Genomic DNA, 12763 nt, shown 5'->3' with positions numbered 1-12763 from the left:
TAGTAGTGCAATTGCTGGGTCATAGGGTATTCTATTTTTAACTTTGAGGAACCTCCATACTGTTTTCCAGAGTGGCTGCACCGGTTTGCATTCCCACCAGTAGTGTAAGAGGAGTGCCCTTTCTATGCATCCTTGTTATGCCCTATAATTTTAAAGTTCATAAAAATCCAGACTGAATATTTTTCTGAAGGATTGGGGACTTTTTATTTCCCACAGTAAAAACATCTTATTGACTATGTTATCCACTTCAGAGAATCTTATTTTTTTACGTTTGTTGTAGACTGACAATAGTATATTTTACATGGCAAGATAAAATTAATTTGCATTTCTCAGTTATAGTCAAGTCACTTCTTCTCGCTGCGATAAAATATTGAAAGGGGAAAAAAAACCCACTAGGACATCCTGACACATCCATACATTTCTGAAACATAAACAAAATGAAGAATTTGAGAATCCACAAATCAATTTTTCAGTGTAGGTATTCATTATCTGCTCTCTTGCTTGACTGAACAGCTCTACGACTGAACGAGAATTAGAGCTCATTCAGTTTTTTTGCCACTTTTTCTAGCACATTTATGAAGCAAAGTGCCAGGATGAAATGGGCACACGACCAACTTCGTAGATTTGTTTCTCCTCTACATCAGGATGCTACCAGCCCAAATGTGCTTCGTTTCTTTTCTCTGCAACCCTTGTGCTTGATTTTCCTCATCCTCAATTTGCAATTTCCTGAACCTAAAGTCATTCTCATCTTACGTGCAACACAGCCTTTTTTCTTTTTTTGCCAGGGCGTTTGAGTTCACTGTTTTGAAAACCACATAAGATCCAACACCCCTCCCCACCCCAATACACCCACCACCAAACTCTGCTGACTCAGCAGGGCATTTCTCCTCTTGAAAGGCAAAGACATTTCTAGGGAAAGTTCTCCTAAAGATGATTTGTTTTTTCTTAGCCTTATAAGTTTTGTCATCGTCTGCATTTCTCTCCGCATAAAAGGCTCCCTCCTGCCTTTCCCTTTTATTTATTGGCTGCTGTACTAACAATAGTTTTCCTGGAAGCAGGGACATTTCTTTCCTTCTGACTTCTTGCTGGTCAACACAACTCTTCACTTTGACATGTTACATTTGGGAATGAAATATTAATATATGAGACTGGGCAGTGTTTCAAGGAAGATAAAATAAGGATATAACATATATTTGATAATTTTTTGACATGGAAAATGTGTGTGAGTGTGCGTGCGCGTGCACACAGATCTTGTAATGGGATAGGGAGTAATTTATTTATTTTTAAAACAGCATTATGGGGGTGCCTGGCTGGCTCAGTGGGTTGAGCCTCCGACTCTTGATTTTGGCTCAGATCATGATCTCAGGGTCATGGCACCAGGCCCTGTGCTAGACTCTGCTCTGAGCATGGAGCCTACTTAGAATATTCTCTCTCTCCCTCTCCCTCTCCCTCTCTTTCTCTCCCCTCTGTCCTTTTCCCCTGCTTGTGCTCTCTCTCTTTCTCCCTAAAATTAAAAAAAAAAAACAACAAAGAGCATTATGGGCCATCCATATTGTTTTTATGACATGACTTTGTATCTTTGCAAACCTAAGGTAATTCTCTTGCTTATCCAAATGGAATTTAGCAATTCAGTTGGTAGCTGGAAAAAAAAAAAAAACCTGGAAAAAGCAAAGGAATTGGAACCAGGGAACACAAGTGAGAAGTAGAAGGCGGTGATGGAAAGGAGCCAAATTTCTACCACTGAGAATCTTTGTGCTTAACTAATATCTCATCAGTTCTGCAAGCAAGTCGCTGAATTTTTCATGTTTATAAATGAGATACTCAAGGATTTAATGATTAGGAAAGGGGAAAAAACGGTAAACAGTGTTGTGCTTACCATGTGAGACTGGGGGACAGTGCCTTTCTCCCTGGTCTTTCTTCTACAATACCAACAACCAGATCTGACATTATTGTGATATTTTATTTAAGTCCTGTGAAAAGCAGAGACAAGTGATGCTGGCTTAAATTTCCTGGAGATATTTGTGATATCTGTTTTTCATCATCCTTTGCTCTTATCAAGAAAAGGGCAAGAAAAATTGTTCATGTAATTTTTTCCGATTAAAATGTTCATTGACAAAAATTTGAAGACTTTAGTGTATCAGCGTCATTGTGTTTATTTTGAAAGAACTTTGTCATTTGCACACTCTTATTCATAAAGCATAAATATTTATAACATGCCCAGGCATTCATGACTAGTTTCAACAAAGCAGAGCAGAATAAAATGAGCTGTTACTTCTTAATAATAAGTCAAATTGGAGTATAAAAAATAACAAAAATCTCTAGGGTCGTGATCCCTATTTTACCCACTTATTTCAAACTGTATAAGAGTCCATTTGGGGGCACCTGGGTGGCTCAGTCGGTTAATCATCTGACTTTGGCTTGCGGTCTGTCAAGATCTCGCAGTCTGTGAGTTGGAGGCCGCGTCAGGCTTTGTGCTGACAGCTCAGAGCCTGGAGCCTGCTTCGGATTCTGTGTCTCCCTCTCTCTCTGCCCCTCTGCAGCTCACACTCTGTCTCTGTCTCTCTCTCAAAAATAAATAAATGTTAAAAAAATAACAGTTCATTTGGATATCATTTTAATATAAAAATAAATATAGGGGTGCCATCTGGGTGGCCCAGTCAGTTACATGTCTGACTTCAGCTCAGGTCACGTTCTCATGGTTCGGAGAGTTCGAGCCCCGCATTGGCTCTGTGCTGACAGCTTGGAGCCTGAAGCCTGCTTAGGATTCTGTGTCTCCTTTTCTGTTTGCCCCTCTCCTGCTCGAGCTCTGTCTCTCTCTCTCTCTCAAAAATAAGTAAATATTAACAAATAAAAACATAAAATATATGAATAAGCATATATAAGTAACATTCCTTTGTTATACACATAAAATATGCTTGAAATGTGATCAAATTAAGATTTTCTTGGAACTTAGTAGCATATTTCTTTGAAATTTGGTTTATGGAATATATGAATCAGAATTATCTAGGTCAGGGCTTCTTAAACTATTTGGGAAAAAGGTCTTTTTTATTTTTTATTTTTCTTAACCTGTAGAGGACTGAAATTCTTGTCCTATGCTCTGTGCAATGAGACGAGTCCACTAATTATGGGGGCTTGGATGTTGCAACAATGTCAGATTGTTCATGAAGTTTCTAGTCTCTTATTCTCATTATCAGTACTTCTTTCTTCCAGGAGGATAACAGATAGTTTGGAAACTTGTGCTCATCTTCAAAGCTCGTCATCGAGTAGCACTGAGTTAGCAGGCTCGTGAAAATCTGAATCAGACCCTTGTGAGGTTGATCTTAGGGATCAGCATATCTAACAAGTCCCTAGGTGATATTTATGTAGCCTAAAGTCTAAGACCTTTTGCTTTCAGGTAAATACAAATATCAACATTGCTGTCAATCACAAGCCCATGCAACCTAGTGTTAATTATGGTACTTTATGGGGCAAATCCGTCTGTAACAGGGAATTTACTCCACAGCCAAGCACATGGTCTCCCTACAGTGTCTTTACTGGTAAATGCCCAGGGACTGCATTCATTTTTCATCATCTGAAGACCCCTACCCTGTCCTATACACACGTTTGGTCTTTTTTCCTGCCTTGACTTTCAAAGGATTGCACCAGATGATTCATCTCTCCTACTTCTGCATTTCTTTTACTTTTTTTTCCTGCTTATTCTGCGCATTTGCCTTGCTCCAAGTTCAGTGTTATTTTTGTTATATATATTAAAAAAATTTTTTTTAACGTTTTATTTATTTTTGAGACAGAGGGAGAGCATGAACGAGGGAGGGGCAGAGAGAGAGGGAGACACAGAATCGGAAGCAGGCTCCAGGCTCTGAGTCATCAGCCCAGAGCCTGACACTGGGCTCGAACTCATGGACCGCGAGATCGTGACCTGAGCTGAAGTCGGACGCTTAACCGACTGAGCCACCCAGGTGCCCCTGTTATATATATTTTTAAATGTTTACTTATTTATTTTGAGAGACAGAGAGGTAGAGAGCAAGCAGGGGAGGGGCAGAGAGAGAGGGAGACAGAGAATCCCAAGGAAGCTCTGCAGCTGTCAGTGCAGAGCTGGACCTGGGGCTTGAACTCAGGAACCATGAGAGCAGGATCTGAGCTGAAATCAAGAGTCTGGCGCTTAACCGACAGAGCACTTAGGTTATATTTTTATACATACTTTCTTCCTCAGTGATTTTACTCGTTGTGATGACTTCCTTCTGTCATCTAGATATTATTAACAGTTCCAGTTTTGGTGGTTAAATTTTTTTTATGTTTATTTATTTATTTTGAGAGAGAGGAAAAGCACAAGTGGGGTATGGGTAGTGATAAGGTGAGACAGAATCCCAAGCAGGCTCCACACCATCAGCTCAGAGCCTGATGCGGGGCTCCAGCTCATGAACCGTGAGATCATGACCTGAGCCGAGATCAAGACTTGGGTGTTTAACTGCACCACCCAGGTGCTTGCAGTTTTGGTGATTTTAATCCAGTGTTTTTTCTATTCCACTCTGCCTGTAAGATTATCATCCATGAAACTCTGATCCCATTCATTTCTATCTCTGCCAGTGCTAACAGCCTTTTGACTCATGCCTTGAAAATGGCCACATAAGCCACATTCTGCACAATTGTGTTTATATGCCATTCAGTCGTACTTCAAAGTGAATGCTGTCCCCTGGAGTTGTGCACCATAGTAGTCCCGATTCTCCCAATCACCCTGGCTTATAACCATGCAGCCAGACTTCTTTACATTGTTTACATTGTCATTTATTTCTACATTCAGCAATAGAGCACAGCTGGGAGAGGCTGACACAGAGCCAGGGAAATGCATCCATCAGCAGTCAGTTCTGCACGACAGCACAGAATAGAGAACAAAGATGGATCTGAGGGCAAACAGACCCAGGATCATTGCCAGTATACCTACATTCAGGAAATGTATTTTTGTGTGGGTTAGCGTGGGATCTATTAAGCAGAAATTTTTCCAGGAGGGGGAGGAGTTCTGAAATCATGCCCTGGCAACTAACTTCCTCTTGAGGGAATCCCTGAGTAAGCTATAAAGAGGTAAAGCAAGACAAAGGAATACCTTATTTTCACTGAGGTTTGGACACCAGTCTTCAAGTAGAACTCCAGGAGTTGGGGATGAGCCATGCAGAAGGCTCCTTTTATGTCAAGTGAGCCAAACCCTCAAACCAAAGTGGGCCACATGGCTTTCTCTCTTGATTCTACACTTCTGCATGAGCTCTTCAAATTTGTGACTTAGGATATGTATGGGCAAAAGGGCAAAGTGGGCCAGAATCAAAGAGAGATACAAAGAAGATCAAGAAAGTGTGTGCCCTGATATGAGACAGCTGGCTAATGTTGCCTCTTGAGTGTGGCTCAGGCCAGGCCATAGATCTAGACTTAGCTATCATGTGGTAAAGGAACAATGAGACACGGTAGGGTCGCAGTAAGGGAGCAGGCCCTGGCCTGCTGAGTACAGCCCAGCCTGTGCTGAGTGGAAGAGAATGGAAAAGGGGGACCACCCAAAGCAACGTGTTGACTTTCAGCCCTTTCAAAACCTCTTACAATGTGACTCAAGTCCATCGTCTACCCTCTAGATTTGGGGAAGGAAGTGCAGTTCTGTCTCTGTGCCAGAGCAAAGGGGGCACAGAGAAAAAGGAGTCATGGTGCCTGCTCTGAGGAGGCTCACACATGTGACTGGAGGAAGCTAACCTGTAATTATTCCTCTTCCCTTCTCCAGTGTCTGTCATGAGCATGGCAGGTGCTTTAAAAATGCTAACATAGGTTGATGTCATAAAAATAAGAAAGTAAAAAGCTTCCTGGTTTTTGATATTTACCAGTATGGAAGCACATAGAAGTGTCATGCTAGCCAGACCAAATACTAACCTGGAATTAGACACTTTCATCTTTTTAAGTACATCTCTGCCGCATGACTTTGAGCAAAGGCGTCCAGTGTGTAGCGTTAATGTATATCATTACAAAATTCACCAATTATAGTGCTTGCTGCTATTTCTTGTATGCGACTTTGTCTTCCCAACTCTTCATTGATTGAAATACCAATAATAGAATTGAAAATGTGAACCTGAGGCACCTGGGTGGCTCAGTTGCTTGAGCAACTGACTCTTGATTTCGGCTCGGGTCATGATCCCAGGGTCGCAGGATCCAGCCCCGTGTTAGACTCTGTGCTGAGTGTGGAGCCTGCTTGAGATTCTCTCTCGCTCTCCCTCTACCCCTCCCCTGCACATGTGCATGCTCTCTCTCTCTCAAAAAAAATTTTTTTTTCAAAAAGACAAAGAAAAAAAAATAAAACGTGAACTTAACCAGTGTTAAAGGATGTTCTCTGAGCGATACTTTCATCATGTAGGAGTTTGGAAAAAAAGTTTCTTAGAAACAGTTTCCCAGGTTTCTTCTGGTCATAACAATATCTTTGCATTTATTATAGAATACAGATTCTCAGGACTCTTGGAGATTCTGAGTCAGTAGATCTGATGCGGGGCACCAGGAAATTGGAGTTTTTAGCAAGTACCCCATGTGAGTTTTATGATCAAGGAACACAATTGTAAGGTGTCTGTCTCTGAAATCTAATATTCTATAATTCTATTGTAATCTCTTGGACCACAATGAACATATCTCTAATGGCTGTATCAGAGTCAGCATTGCACTGAGAACAAAGAGGGTGTTCAGTATTGACTTAATTGATCACTGGTGAGCATTTGACAGATTCTCAGCCTTCAATTCATATGCATATTTTTTTCAATATACGAAATTTATTGTCAAATTGGTTTCTATACAGCACCCAGTGCTCATCCCAAAAGGTGCCCTCCTCAATACCCATCACCCACCCTCCCCTCCCTCCCACCCCCCATCAACCCTCAGTTTGTTCTCAGTTTTTAAGAGTCTCTTACATATGCATATTTTATAGCCAGTGGCGTTTGGATGGTGACTTGCAGGTGAAAATGGATCATTAGAAACAAGGTTATTGTGATTTTCAAAGCATTTCACATTTCACAATGTCTTTTTATTATGGGCGCTCTTGCAAACCTCATTACAACCTGATAAAGTAGTTAAATTGCTATTACTGATATTTTACAAATGTAAAAGTCCTGAATTTTAAGAACCTCCTCCCTTTTTCCTCAGCTACTGCATATGGAATTAAGATTCAAATTCTTATCTCAGGGTTCTTTATGATCTTTAAGATCTTTCTATCAGCCTACTCTTCTAACACTGGCAATCTTGCCTGTTCTTGTTGTAAACCCAGCAGAAGAGAATTCACTACTTTATTGATGCATAAAAAGACTAGCATTGGAAGTGAAACCAGCTAGTACCAAAATTGATAACTCTTATTATATACAAAGCATGAGGCCAAAGTGGAATATTCAAGAATGTTATTGCCTCTCAAAAAGAGGACTTTAGTAATTTCTAATGAGCTCAAGAAAATGCCCATCCAGTCCAATCTATATATCCTCATATGTCATCATTTTCCTACCACAATATTGACCTTCATTCTTCTAAGTGATGTGAGTACATGGTGTACTTTTGAGAGGGTTGAGCCCTAATGAGTTAGCAAGAAATTTTTAAGTCTCCCTTCAGAGGATAAACTCAAATTAGAGGGATAATTGAACATCCATTGCAGGTGCTTGTAAAATATTCAAATTCTTGAGGTCCACCTCAGACTGACAAAATCAGAATTTCTATGATTGGGTCCTTTATAGGATATTTATGCACAGTTACAGCAGAAATACTGCTGGAAAGAGCTTGACCTGATTATGTGTATAGCGGCAAATCTTTTTTTGAGGAGCTAGTTCCCTAAGTATATGTCAAACTTGTGGCAGCTTTCTGTGGCACCTCTAAGAATAGATCAACACCAATGAAGAAGGTGTTTGTTTGGGGCACATAGCATTTTGTATCAGAGGAATTAAAATATCAGCTACTTTACCTCTCTTATTTTTTTTTAATGTTTATTTATTTTGAGAGAGAGAGAGCACGAGTGGGATAGGGGAATAGAGAGAGGGAGGGAGAGAATACCAAGCAGGCTCTATGCTGTCAACACAGAGCCTGACACAGGGCTCAATCCCATGAACCGTGAGATCATGACCTGAACTGAAATCAAGAGTTGGACGCTCAGTGGACTGAGCCACCTAGGCTTCCCTTACCTCTCTTCTTGATAGCAGAAAAAAACAACAAAAAAAAAAGAAACAACAACAAAAAAAACCCATGAGTTTGAGAGATGAAAGGACAGAACAGCATTTTTTTTTTAACCAAGTTAACTGTTATTTTCTATTTAATCTCATTAGTCTGAATATTTTTGGGGAAATAAGCAATTGTATTCTTTGACAGTATTATTAAATCCTAAATTGTGTCCATTTGTATGTGGCTTGTATTTATACAATCAGAAAAGAAAATAATTCTCAGGTCAGCCATCTCCAAACAATTTCCATTGGAAATAAAATATTTTAAAAATCTACAGATAGCAAGTGTTGTTTGGCCATGAGCTCTATCAGAGCTGGGGGAAAAGTTAAAACGAAAAAGTTGAGAAACCCTGAAATGTTAAGTTATAGTACAACTCCACCTGATGGATATCTGTTGAATTTCACTTGTGTTGAGAAACACTATATATATGAGATGCCATCTGAATTTATATTTGATCACAATTATGTGACAGTTAAATGGTTAGTGATATGGATAGAGAAAGGGCTGGAAGACAAGACATCCAGATGTAAACAGCTTTTGATATGTGTAGAAAACTTGCAGTGAAAATATTTTCTGTATTTAAAATTTTTCCATATTTTCATCTATATCTATCTATATATATATATATGTAAACTTAACAGTGAAAAAGGTTAGCAAAATACATTTTTTAAAAGTAAGAAACATTTTACAAAGTGCCGACAGGCAGTTTTTGGGGGCTGTCTCCATGATAAAAAGGTTATGCTGCTTAGCTCTTGTATCGTGTTTTTAATTGGTTGTGACTTGTAATCCAATAGTTCAATAAAACCAGAAGTGAGATAATTGCATTTTACTTCCACCTTTTCCACTAACTTGGTTTGCTATTATGGGCAAATAATTTAATATCTCTGCTTCGGTTTTCTTCAGTGAAATGAGGACAACCACATTAGCTTTTTTCTAAACTTTAGCATCAAGAATTAATTGAGGCAATAACTGGAAAGAATCGCTAGTACATGAAGAAAATGTTCATTAATATTCTGCGAGATAATATCGTTATTTCCTTGAGCAGTTTAGTAATACTAGCAACCTAAAACTTTTTTTGTCAACTAAACCTAAATAAGGAATGACAAAAAATAAAAAAGATTTTGGTGAAATCAATAAAAATGAATAAAATAGGTGGAAATGGAGATCTGTTCAACCGAGCATAAAAAAATATTGGATATGCTTCATAAATCAGTTAACCCTAGGTGCTAAAAAATCACATTAGTAGCTTAAATAAGATAGAAGTTAATTTTTTTAAGTTTATTTATTTTGAGAGAGAGAGAGAGAGAGAGAGAGAGTGCAAGTCATGGAGTTGGGGAGGGGGGAGAGAGAGAGAGAGAATGAGAGCCCCAAGTAGGTTCTGTGCTGCCAGTGCACAGCCTGACATGGGGCTCAAACCCACAAAACCATGAGATCATGAGCAGAGCCAAAACTAAGAGTCAGATGCTTAACCGACTGAGCCACCGAGGCACCCCAGAAGTTAATTTTCATTGTAAGAGTCTGGAAATGGGCATCCAGACTGGTAGGGGCACTATCACTAACATTCCCTTGAGCGATAAGAATTTAGTCATAAAGACACATCCAACTTTTAGAGAGGCTTAGAAATGTAATCCCTAAGTGTTTACTATATTATTAGGGAAAGGGGTTAAATTTTTTTTTATGTTTTGTTGTTTTGTTTTAGGCTAACTAGCATTCGGTTCATTATAATTACACTTAGTTTGGTTTCTGGTAACACTTTGTGAAATCACTGCATCATTGTAAGGAAACTATATCCTACATTTACTCCCTCATGATCTCATCCCATCTGATTGCTTTAAATTATACCAAATGTAATTTATATTTCCAGCTTTGATCCTTGATGGAAATATACCAGAATGGTATAGTGAACATCCACTTGGACACCTAACATCTCAAATTTAACATGTTAAGTCAGTTAATGGACCAACATTCACCCAAAATCCAGAAGTTGGATTTCATTTCTCCCTGTCACGTGAAGTCAATCCCTGACATTTCCATTTTTTCTTTCTTCAACTGCTAATAGAAACTCTGAGTTTTAGATAGGCACCTGGCATCCCAGCTACAGACTAGTTTTCCAGCTTCCTTTGCAGTCACATATGGTCACATGACTAAGCCCTGTTTTATGGGATAAAGACCGAAGCCACCCATGTAATTTCCAGATCATGCTCATAAAAGAAGTGATGGCAGATGGAAATCTCATACTTGTACACAAACATTTATAGCAGCTTTATCCATAAGAGACAAAAATTAGACAGAATGAAATGTCCATTAAAAGATGAATGTATAAACAAATTGTGGTATATCTATTCAATAGAATAGTTCTCAGCAACAAAAGGGAATAAACTGCTGATACACACCACAACATGAAAAAAATTCAGAAACATTAGGCCGAGTGACAGAAGCTTTACACAAAAAAGTACAAACTGCATGTTTACATTTATACTGAATCCTAGAACAGGAAAAATTATTCCATCCTACTTGCATAGTAGCGAAAAGGTTAATGATTTTCTGGGAGTATTCACTGCAAAGAGGCAAATAGGAACTGTTTTGAAATGATATATATTTTCCATATCTTGAGTTTATTGGTAGTTATACAGGCAGATACATTTGTCAAAATTCATTGACCTGTAAACTTAAAATGTGTATAATTTATTGTAGGTATATTATATATGCCCCAATAAAGTTGGGTAAAAGAAAAGATAGCCTTATTTGCAGTAGAAACCAAATGGTGACAATTAAAAATTAATCATGTTGAAAAGAAACAGTTCTCAGAAATAGAAATACAAATGGCCATTAGAAATGCTTAAACTCACTAGGAGTACATGTAAATTGAAGATATGATTTAGACATATCAATTATCGAAAAGACAAAGAGGATTCCAGTTTCTGATCAGGCCTCTAAGAAGCTTTGGAATCACCATTCATTCCTAACAAGTGAAAAGTTGAACAGACTGAAAACTCAGCAATGCTCCTTAGATCTGTAAGAAAAGTATGCTCACCGGGCAAACCACTGCCTCTAAATTGTAGACACCTATAGGCAAATACAGAGAACCACAGCTTGCTGGAACAGAAACTTGGGAACCAGTGCCAGGGTAGAGGAACTTGAACTGTGATTGAGGAATTCCTGGAGGTGCAGTTTAACTCAGAGTTAAAAACTCCAGAGAGATGCACTTATTGGAAGGATGCCACACTTTTGTGAGCTTTGCCTCCTGAAATTCTACCAGGTTCTCACAGAGAATATTGGATGAACATGCCCTCATGCTTCCAGTAGGGGGAGGGGAATTTTTTTCTTCAAATACATCAAAACATTCTGTTCTAAAGAAGGTCTACCCACAGGGGTTGCACCAGGGTGTCTCAGTTAGTTAAGCATCTGACTCTTGATTTCCACTCAGCTCAGGTCTTGATTTCAGCTCAGGTCATGATCTCATGGCTTGTAAGATTGAGCCCAGCATCAGGCTCTGTGCTGACAGTGTGGAGCCTGCTTGGGATTCTTTCTCTCCCTCTCTTTCTCTGCCCCTCCCCTGCTCGTATGCACATATATATTCTCTCTCTCTCTCTCTCTCTCTCTCTCTCTCTCAAAATCAATAAATAAATGTGTGGTTTTTTTAAAGAAAGGCTACCTGCAGGAGAAATTGTTTAACCAAAGTCTAACCTGATGGCATTTTATTAAAACCTAACTGATGGGGGTGAAGAGAAACCATCCTGTCCCCCTTAAATGGGAAGCAAAACAACTGAGAAACATATGAGAAGTCAAAGTCCAGAGGCACAGGCTCAACAAAGGACTGAAACAATTATAGGACTTGATTGTTTCCCCTCCTTCCACACTTTCTACCACATTACTAAAGGCATTACAGCAATTCCTTTTACCTAGTACACTGTGTCCAGCTGTCAAGAAAAAAGATACTAAAAGGCAAAAACAAAACGAAATAAAACATAGTTCTAAGAGATAAAGCAAGTATCAGAACCAGACTCAGATATGGCAGGCATGTTTTGGCATGATCGGCTTGAGAATTTGAAACAACTATGGTTAATACACTAAAGGCTTTAATGGATAAAGTAGACATCATGCAAGAACAGATGGGCAATGTAAGCAGAGAGATACATATTCTAAGAAAGAACCAAAAAGAAATGCTAGGAATCAGATATACTGTAGCAGAAATGAAGGATGCCTTTGATGGGATTATTACTGGACTGCATATGGCTGTGGAAAGAATCTCTGAGCATGGGGATATCTCAAAAGAAACCTAAAATTGAAAAACAAAGGGGTAAAATCTGAAAAAAAAAAAAAGAACAGAATTTCCAAGTGCTATGGAGGTGCAAGATACATGTAATGGAAATAACAGAGAAGAGAGAAAGGAACAGAAGAAATATTTGAAGCAAGAGTGACTGAGAATTTCCCCAAATTAATGTTAGATACAAAACTACAGATCTATGAAGCTCAGAGAATACCAAGCAGAGTAAATACCAGTAACTATATCTTGGTATATCATTCTCAAATTATAGAAATCAAAAACAAAGAAAAA

Source organism: Neofelis nebulosa, chromosome 5 (assembly GCF_028018385.1).
Source record: "Neofelis nebulosa isolate mNeoNeb1 chromosome 5, mNeoNeb1.pri, whole genome shotgun sequence".
NCBI lineage: Eukaryota > Metazoa > Chordata > Mammalia > Carnivora > Felidae > Neofelis > Neofelis nebulosa.
This window is presented reverse-complemented; position numbering follows the sequence as displayed.